Source organism: Gymnodraco acuticeps, unplaced genomic scaffold, assembly GCF_902827175.1.
Source record: "Gymnodraco acuticeps unplaced genomic scaffold, fGymAcu1.1, whole genome shotgun sequence".
In the NCBI taxonomy this organism is placed as follows: domain Eukaryota; kingdom Metazoa; phylum Chordata; class Actinopteri; order Perciformes; family Bathydraconidae; genus Gymnodraco; species Gymnodraco acuticeps.
The window spans coordinates 33,734-44,575 of NW_022991675.1; positions in this window are offsets into that span (position 1 = coordinate 33,734).

The window sequence follows — 10,842 nt, forward strand, 5'->3', positions numbered from 1 at the left end:
TTCCTTGGTGCTCGTTGTTCACACGTTGTTTTCAGTGTCCTTTGAAGGCCACATGTTGAGGGGGAATCAAACACTTTGGTTAAGTCCGTGTCGTCTCAGCAGTTTGCATCTTGTTGTAAATTTTGTACAGTTTGAAAACGTGTTGTCTTGTTTCATGAGCGCTATTTATTATTATTATTATTATTATTGTTATTATTATTATTGCCATGTGTCTTTGAAAAAGATGTAAAGAGAGCACTGAATGTATTCATTTATGCCTTCTGTGTATGAACCGTGTACAGTCAGATCTATATGAGCAAAATAAAGCTGTCTTTGGGTTACGCCTGATTCGCTCTGCACTCACAAACTACCATCTGATTTCTGCTCAGAATAGTCTCTAAGATCTAAGAAGTAACATGCAGTGAGATATCTTGTTTTTAGAGATTTCTTTGAATCTCTTGAAAACACCTTATTTAGAGTTCGGAAAATCACACATTTTCGTCCGAAAACAGAAAACTTTTGAGCTGATTCTGGTCAAATATAGTTACAGATAAGATTTATTTACAAGATCTGATTGATCTAAATATACCGTCTTATTTCAAGAATTCTTACCGAGCAACATTTCACTTTGGGTAAGGGTTAGTTGTATCTCAGATAAAACATAATTATTTTTACATTTTTATGGAAAAATCACCGACTGCGTCAGAAAATAGAAAACCTTTAAGCATTTCTGGCTTGTTTTGACTTGTTTTGTAACAACATCTCCTGATTCTGGAGAATAAAGCTCAAAATAAGATTTCAGAGCTATTTATAAGATCAGATTCATCTAAATATCCCGTCTTATTTCAAGAATTCTTACCAAGCAACAATTCACTTGCTGTATCGGCAGATTGTTGTACTTATAACAAAAGAAAATACCTTGTTTTCATTATTCTTGTGAGCATCCACTCCTCCCAGTGTAATGGTGACGAATGTGAGAGTTAACATTTGCTTGGCTTTCAATATATCACGAGGAAAAATATCTCTCGTAGGTGTTTTTATTATTTTTGCCCTTATCTAAACGCTCTTAGGGCGAGTTAACCCGCAAATCCATTTACCCATTGAGAGCATTTACCACACACTTAGGCCTCGATTCAATTGTGAGATCCAGTTAGTCCGGCAGCGGACAGTGGTTCGGTTAACGTGATGGATTGATCACTGGGGGGGGGGGGGGGGGGGGGGGGGGGGGGGGGGGTGGGGAGATGGGAGAGGAGGGGTTAATTACATCCACACATCCCTTACTCAAGTAGAAGTACAGATACTCGTGTTTTTAAAAATACTCTAAATTAGAAGTACTGACTAAATACTTCAGTAAAAAGTACCCATAACTAGCAGCTGTTTTAAAGAGTACCTGACCTCCCTTTATATTAATAGAACAATAATGTCATTGTTAGCTAATGAATGTTTCCATGCTGAACAACGGCAACATGACAACGTTTCCATTGGTCCCCTCTTCTTTAGAGAAGACCAGGAAATGATGGATACACGGATCGTGTTCAAATCAATAGGCACGCAATGACTCTAAAGAATAATGATCACGCATCAAACACACATTCAGACTAAAGGAACCAGCTGTTTGGGAAATGAGAGAAGTAGAAAGTACAGGTATTTGAGTTCAAACATGTAAGAAGTAGAAAGTACAGGTATTTGAGTTCAACATGTAAGAAGTAGAAAGTACAGGTATTTGAGTTCAACATGTAAGAAGTAGAAAGTACAGGTATTTGTGTTCAACATGTAAGAAGTAGAAAGTACAGGTATTTGAGTTCAACATGTAAGAAGTAGAAAGTACAGGTATTTGAGTTCAACATGTAAGAAGTAGAAAGTACAGGTATTTGAGTTCAACATGTAAGAAGTAGAAAGTACAGGTATTTGAGTTCAACATGTAAGAAGTAAGTAAAGTACAGGTATTTGAGTTCAACATGTAAGAAGTAGAAAGTACAGGTATTTGTGTTCAACATGTAAGAAGTAGAAAGTACAGGTATTTGAGTTCAACATGTAAGAAGTAGAAAGTACAGGTATTTGGGTTCAACATGTAAGAAGTAGAAAGTACAGGTATTTGAGTTCAACATGTGAGAAGTAGAAAGTACAGGTATTTGAGTTCAACATGTAAGAAGTAGAAAGTACAGGTATTTGAGTTCAACATGTAAGAAGTAGAAAGTACAGGTATTTGTGTTCAACATGTAAGAAGTAGAAAGTACAGGTATTTGAGTTCAACATGTAAGAAGTAGAAAGTACAGGTATTTGGGTTCAACATGTAAGAAGTAGAAAGTACAGGTATTTGAGTTCAACATGTGAGAAGTAGAAAGTACAGGTATTTGAGTTCAACATGTAAGAAGTAGAAAGTACAGGTATTTGGGTTCAACATGTAAGAAGTAGAAAGTACAGGTATTTGGGTTCAACATGTAAGAAGTAGAAAGTACAGGTATTTGAGTTCAACATGTAAGAAGTAGAAAGTACAGGTATTTGTGTTCAACATGTAAGAAGTAGAAAGTACAGGTATTTGAGTTCAACATGTGAGAAGTAGAAAGTACAGGTATTTGTGTTCAACATGTAAGAAGTAGAAAGTACAGGTATTTGAGTTCAACATGTAAGAAGTAGAAAGTACAGGTATTTGAGTTCAACATGTAAGAAGTAGAAAGTACAGGTATTTGAGTTCAACATGTGAGAAGTAGAAAGTACAGGTATTTGGGTTCAAAATGTAAGAAGTAGAAAGTACAGGTATTTGTGTTCAACATGTAAGAAGTAGAAAGTACAGGTATTTGAGTTCAACATGTAAGAAGTAGAAAGTACAGGTATTTGTGTTCAACATGTAAGAAGTCAAAGTAAAAAGTGGTCAGAAAAATAAGTAGTGGAGTAAAGTACTGATACCAGAAACATGTACTTAAGTTCAGTAACGAAGTATTTGTACTCCACTACTTCCCAGCTCTGCTGGAGAGGGAGTAAATAAAGGGAAGCAGATGCCGGCTGATCCTCTCGCTGCTGAAGAGACATGGCAGCAGATTGCAGATCTCAAATCTTCTCTTAATCCCCGTGCTGTTAACTAATTGTAACAGTGCTTTGTGAAATATAGGGAAATATGCTTTGTGCTTTGAGGCAAAGAGGGAATGTGGTCCATATGCCGTCCGTTAGCTTGTATGGAAATACGTCAAGCTGCTATAAAGGGAATAATGCAGCCGGGGTCTTTAACCACCGAGGTCACGAGTCTGATTTTCCTCTAACACCTGTTTTTACTGTACAAAAGTGCAGAGAAACGGTAGCGGGGGTGCTGGAAAATGTCTCTTGATTAACAGTAAGGTATTGTAATATTAAAAACATGGATACACTTTTTTTTTAAAACAGTAATTGTCTTAATAATAATTAAGATCTATAACTGTAATTTTACAAGAAATGTCTCTTTAATTCCATGAAATATATTACTCTAACATATATTAATGGTTAGCATACAATCATACACCACAAAAATAACAAGAATTGTCTTCCTTACAGAAAATGTTATTACAAAAACGACCATTTGCATGTTATGACCTGGCTCAAAAGGCCACAACAAAGTGCAGACACACCATATCAATGGTTAATAAAAGATGTTTATTTAGTAATTCAAATGAATCAAATTAAAGAAGTGCAAAATGAGTAAAGCATGAGGTGTGGACGTCAGTGGTATCATAGTGTAAATGCAGGGTGAGGGTTGCATGGACGTGTATGTGTGAGGGTGGTGAGGTGCACAAAGTAAAGCAACTGAAGTAGCAACAGCATACTCAACCGGGTGCCTGTAGAGAGAAGCAGAGAGACCCAGGTGCCCTGAGTTACTGCAATCAAGGCTGGACAGAGCACAGCCACACCCTCTCCAGATGAACCCACAGGGATCCCGAAAAACCCACATCAAAAAGTACAGAAACATCAATGCCAGTAAATCCGTAAAGCCAACTCGGCTCTCTGTGATGCAGGTAAGTGACTCAACAAGAGGTCCAACTGGCGTAACGACTCTGAGTTCTTCAGCCTACCACATATGACAGGTTCATCTGGCGCCTTAACATCACACCCATCAGCCAACCCTGGAACTTCGATTTGGAGTAGCAATCAAGTACATGCTTTTCAAAGCCAAAGTGTCACAAAAAAATCTGTCCATTTTCTGACAAATCCGTCAAAATTGCTGTAAATGTTTTTCTATAATTCTCTAGGAGAGAGAAACAATTCTAATTCAGATGATCTCCAGCCATGCTAGCAGCTCTTCAATGCTATATTTGAGCAAAGCAGGGTGTTGAGCTAAATGCTAACAATGATAATGTTAGCATGCAGAGTCACTTTCCCGCCAGAAAATAGGGGTAAAAACCAACAATAACATGTTTAAATTGAAGGCAGTTGGATTTAAAAGTGATGCTCACAACTTAGCATGGACGTAGACGGGTTGCTAGGAATCGTAACCGTCTCTGTGGCGCTGGCGGAGTGGTTACTGCGTTCGTCTCCCACTCATTTTTTTTTTTACAACGTCTCGTGAGTAATGTGCAGTACCGGAGTCCAACAGAGAGGCAGCAGCTGCGGGACAGTAGCCTGCACACTGCGTAGCCTTCCCTGCTGTGAGGCTCCGGCGAGTTGACAGTACACGAACCCCCCCCGGTCAACAACTTCTATATATATAAAAATCGCTGGCCCCCGAAAGTGTCTCTTGGATTAATTTTGGCCCTTGGACAAATGTAGTTGGTGACCTCTGATCTACAGCCATGCTAGCAGCTCTTCGATGCTATATTTGAGCGAAGCAGGGTGTTGAGCTAAATGCTAACAATGATAGCATGCAGTTACTTTCCCGCCAGAAAAGGGGTTTAAACAAACCTGTTTAAATTAAAGGCATTTGGATTTAAAGTGATGCTTACAACTTAGCATGGACGTAGACGGGTAAACAGAGACTGAACAAATATATTTGTCAAGCGACAATAAGAGGACAAGTCTTTTGGCAGTTGGATAATGTATGCAAGGTATAAGGCCATGTGCTTCAAATAAAGGCATTTAAATGAGTTTTTTTAAATGCTATGCACATTTTTTTTTCCATCTAATTGGCACAAAAACAACATGGATGGTTCCATACGCTCTGATAATCGTCACTACTTACATTAACGTGTGTTTATTCAAATGTATCGCACATGTTTTAATATGGCATTCTGATTGACTTAACTTTCACATATGCTGTAATCATCCATCAACTTTTTTGTCCCCTTATTTTAACTACACTAAAAAATATTCCACATTTTTGCCTTTTTTTAACACAAATTTAAGGTTTCATTTTGTTTAAATGAGGTATTTTGACCATTAAATCCCAAAAGAAGTGTAAAACTTGTATTGGAAATGTTAGAAAATAAGGTGTACAAGAGAACTTGGTGGTGATTTTTACAAACGAACAAAACAAAGGTTAAAGGATTGTTTATGCATTTATTTTCACACATCCATCTTTCTGGGTTAAATTCCTGCTGTTTCATCTATACTCTGGTATCTTAATAAAGGAATTAAATAACACTACACACACCTCTAATCTTACTGCTGTTCTCCTCAGTCTCTGCTCGGCTAAATCAAATCAAATCAAGTTTTATTTATATAGCACATTTATAAATGATTTCTGGTGGAGCCAAAGTGCTGTACATAAAATAAAAATAGCCTACAGTAGAGACACTTTACAGCAAATACAACAACACAGATTGTTCAGAATATCAGTATGAGAAAAACGACACCTCTTCCTCAGACCCTCTGTCCTTAGACCCTATGTCCTTAGACCCTCTGTCTTAGACCCCTCTGTCCTTAGACCCTCTGTCCTTAGACCCTCTGTCCTTAGACCCTCTGCCCTTAGACCCTCTGTCCCTAGACCCTCTGCTGCCCTTAGACCCTCTGCCCTAGACCCTCTGCCCTCAGACCCTCTTGTCATCAGACCCTCTTGTTCCTTAGGACCCTCTGTCTTAGACCCCTCTGTCCTCAGACCCTCTGTCCTTAGACGTCGTCCTATAGACCCTCTGTCCTCGGTCCTTAGACTCTGTCCTAGACCCTCTGTCCTTTAGACCCTCTGTCCTTAGACCCTTGTCCTAGACCTCTGCCTCAGACCCTCTGTCCTTAGACCCTCTGTCCTTAGACCCTCACATCGTACAAGGAAAAACTTCCAGAGAAACCCACAGTTTAAAGGGAACAGGGAGAAACCTCAGGGAGAGCAACAGAGGAGGGATCCCTCTCCCAGGAACGGACAGACGTGCAATAGATGCCGTGTGTAAATCCAAGAGATAATACATTTTACAGCATATAGACCGAATGTTAGGAAATGCATGTGTCTGTAATAAGAAGATGAATCCACGAGGATGTCAACTACAATCCTGAGGAAGCCATCGGGGAAGCAGCATGACGAGACCCAAGGCAGGGCCGCAGAGACAGGTTCAGCCACGACCCAAAGTCCACGACTTAATCCAGAACTCAGGACAGAGGATCCAAGACACAGGACTACAGCAAGAGGATCAGCCTCGACTCCGGATCCCGGCGTAGATATAGATACAAAACAAGAAGAAAGATTTGGCTTAATCGGAACAAGAGAATACACAGACACAGACAGAGAGGGGGAAGGTCATTGGATAAAAGTTATTCTTGATAACCCTCTAGAAAGATCTCAAACCCTCTCAGGTCACGCTGGATGTATTCCCTGCTCCTGTGGTGTTGGCTAACTATGCATAGAATTATAATGAAATTACACCCGCGTACATCTGTATGAAACTCATTTGTATGCAGCAATGTGCAGCGCTCGTCTGAGCCAACAAAACCCAAACTTAAGTGTTATCGATTCCTCTGTGTTTTAGCCATTCCTGTTACATTATAAAAACAAAACCGGTTTGCATAAAACGCCACAAATCGAGCTGATTTTTATTTAAGCATTGATTGGGGCTTGGGCATTAATGGATAGGCTCTAATAGTGCGGCCTTACAAAGACAGAAAGCCAACACGGACAGTTAGGATAATTTACACGCCACTTACAGCACTAGTATACAAATAAATCTGAGGAAACTCCACCACTGTTGCTTTTGAGAAGATGACAAACACAGGCAGCTCGAATGCCATTATCATCGATCGAGAGGCTTTTATTACCAACTTCCTGAAGGAAACGTCTGAAGGCGAAAGGGAATACATTAACATGCAAATCAGAGAGGATGTGTTTGGGCCCGGAGAGTCGAGGCGACAGGAGATTTTTCTCCCCAAACGACGGCAGGAGGTGAACGATGATCCGGAGGGAAGATGGAGCGAGTCTTAAAGATGGAGCGAGTGGAGAGCAATGACACCTGAAGGTTGGGAGCTGCTGGTTCATGTGGAACTATAATCACCCTGCTGCGTGTGAGACATGATACATACTGTACTGAGGATCATATGTCTATTATTCTGGGTCATAGTGTCGTATGCTTGAGGTTTTTATTTGCAATTACTCAATTACAAATGTGAAATACTTCTACTTGACTAAACGCTGTATATCAAACTACAGGAGAGGGAACATACTGAATGTGAAGCAGGCCTTTTTTACTCTAATCATCCTGCTGCAGAGGGGGGGGGGACACATGATACATAATGGTAGGGATGGTAATATGTTTATTATTCTGGGTCTCTAGTGTCGTTCTCTCGAGGCTTTTTATGCTGTGAAAGAGTACATTTACTCAATGACTAATGTGAAATACTTTGACTTTGCTTGAGTATTTTAATTGATTACTACTTTATTAATTCACACACAATTCAAAGGGAAATGTTGTATTATTTCACTTAACCTCAGTTATTTGAACGCTTTTGCAGACCATCTAACAAAGCAGAAAAAGAGCCCCACACACACACACACCACACACACACACACACACACACACACACACACACACACCCACACACACACACCACACTACACACACACACACACAAACACAGGGCTTTCTGCTTACTGTTTGGGATCACAGGCAATGTGGCTGGGAACCCAACAGTAAGCAGAAGCCCTGTGTGTGTGTTGTGTGTGTGTGTTGTGTGGTGTGGTGTGTGTGAGAGTGTGTGGTGTGTGTGTGTGTGTGTGTGTGAAAGGGGGGGGGATCTGGCCAGAGAAAACAACATGGTATTGCTTTTTAGTAGAGAGAGAGAGAGAAAAGGTAAACGGAGAGAGGGAGGAACCTCTGAGGAGGAATTGTTCAAGGAGGCGCACACATCACCAGCTACACACATCTGTATTCCTGCTGAAATTCACACGAAAAATCAGATTTTTCAGTGTAATTTATTAAAATGTTCCTGCTAATAACAACAACACACAGCTTTTCTCCTTTAGTTTGGTTCTGAAGGTATTTTGTGTCACGGTTGAACTCTTTAAGGGAGTCAATCTGTATAAAACTAAGGTGAGGAGGAAACCTTAAACACTAACGTGAACATTTTAAGTGTTTTTTTGTGAACGTTATTTAAGGAAAGCTAAACTCTGACTCTTGAATTCTCATTTCGGCGACACTGTAAAGAAGCCTTATTTCAAACCAAGTTAAACTAGTTGCACAAAATAAAAGCACTCAAGCAAAGTAGCAGAGCCTCCAAACTGTACTACCTTTAAAAAACTAAAGAAATAGTGTGTTTTCACCTCAGATAAAAGGCATGAATATTGCGAGCGGCTGAAGAAGTCTGCGGTTGGAGAGGGAGGAGCTGCGGTGTCACACAGAGAGACGCTCAGAGGGAGATTGAAGGCCATAATGGAAGCATAATGGGCTTAGTGTCAGAGTCTGGAGGGGGGGGGGGGCAGGGCTGCCGTCACCCTCTCTTACCTCCCAGCGCTGTAACGCGCTTTAGGACGCAGCGAGGAGACGAAACGGGCCCCAAACAGGCTTTAGAGACAGAACGGGGCCTAATGGCTGCGTGCGGGATGAATTCAAAACAACCGCTGGTCTCTTTGTGGGATTGTGTGTCTCAGAGTCACCTAGAGAATACTCAAAAAGGCTTCCTCTCAACTTCCCCTCCTCCAAATTCATGAGAAAAGACGCAGGAAATATCACTGAGGACGGTTGGAGTTTGTAAAAGTGAAGGCAGTCTTTGTCTTTATTAGGATCTCCATTAGCACTAGCATGAGCATTAGCTATTCTCCCTGGGGTCCTCACACACTCAAAACACATAAACATAAACACAACAACATTAAAACAAAACAGCTCATAATTTCATGCAATTTACAGTGAAATGAAGTGAAAACTAAAATGGTCATCCAGTTATCGCCATCCTAAGGCCAAACAAAAGTAAATACAAATAAGTGTACATAATAATATATGCACACATAGCCACAGGCACAGTTCAAATTTACTTTGTAATACTTAAATAATTTTTTAGCAACCTTTTGAAATGCACTTGAGAATTTTCCTGAATGATGTGAACCGGTAAAGAGGCAGGGGTGTGGAGACGTGACTACGAACTGTACACATCATACTTTACACAATATACTGTACACACTCTACTGGTTAGTAAAAACATTGGGGGACGAGAGTGCGAAGGGGGTGAGGGAGTGTGAGAGACTTTCCCTCTCAAAATCCACCAGAGGAGACGCAGGAAATATCATTGAGGGACGAGTTTGTAAAAGTGAAGGCAGGGGGGAGCAAATACTCAGAGCCTTATAAGTACTAAAAACGACTTATAATAAACTGACAAAATACACCGTTAAAGACCGCATTGAGAATGGTGCGTCAGTCAAAGTGTTGAATCAGGTAAATGTACATAACGTATTAGGAGTATAAGTACACATACAATACAAGAGAACATATAAATTAACATTTTTTTAAGAAAATCAGCAAATGTTCCATCAGAGAAGTGAAACTGTGAAATGGTCAATGTGAACATTCTGCTATTTCTCGCCAGGAGACCGTTTTTAACCAGTTAAGCCCCGAGCCTGTTTTTCAGGCCTCAGGCTAAAAAAATGACATTCCCAGAACAATTGACTATATCTTCACTTCTAAAAGGGTTACGTTGATACAACCAGTGACATTTGACCTTTTTAGTGAGATTTAGCACAAAACCCACTTATGGGGTCATTTGGGTGCATTTTCCATATCTCTGGAACCCGTCGGTCGATTTTGATGATTGACACCTCGTTTGAACCGTTAGAGCCAATAGAATCGAGGGGAAGTTCCTAAAATCCATGTAAACATTGGTGAATGAGTGCTGCGCAGCCAGAATGCCCAAAACCGGAAGCTGTCATACACTCACGTAGCAGCTAATAGGAAATCTCCGTTATTGACATAAATATGAAGATGGATTATCAGTAATCATTTCAAAGTGACAGACACATTGATTAACCTATGGATTAACCTTCAGCAGCGTTATTAATATCGTTTTAATGCCATTGAACACAACTTTTGATCAGAAAACAGCACAAGGTAAGACTATGTCCCGTGTTTCTCCGTAATGCTACGTGGTGTGATGTCTGGTTTTGTTTCCCATGCCGCGAATTCTGATCGCTCAGTGATGATACCTATATGTCTGGAATCTGTGCAATCTCAGCTTGCTAATCGATATCTTGTTTGTGCAGATCCGATAAGTAATAAGGGTATTTTAATGTGAGTTCTGTGCTAAGTGCGTTAGCATTTGTTCGCTCAGGGCTAATTCAGAGCCTTTGTTATTACCCTTTTCCTCCCATCCATAACAGGAGCACGGTTCGCTGTACGCAGTGGAACTTCATTTCGTCCTAATGTACATTATTCAATTTCATATTCTGTTCTTGTACATATCATATTCTGTTTACATGTAGATAGACTTCTTGCACTATTTCTGTATTTTATTATATATGTTGCATTGTGGGAGGAGCTCAGGTCAGAAGAATTTCAT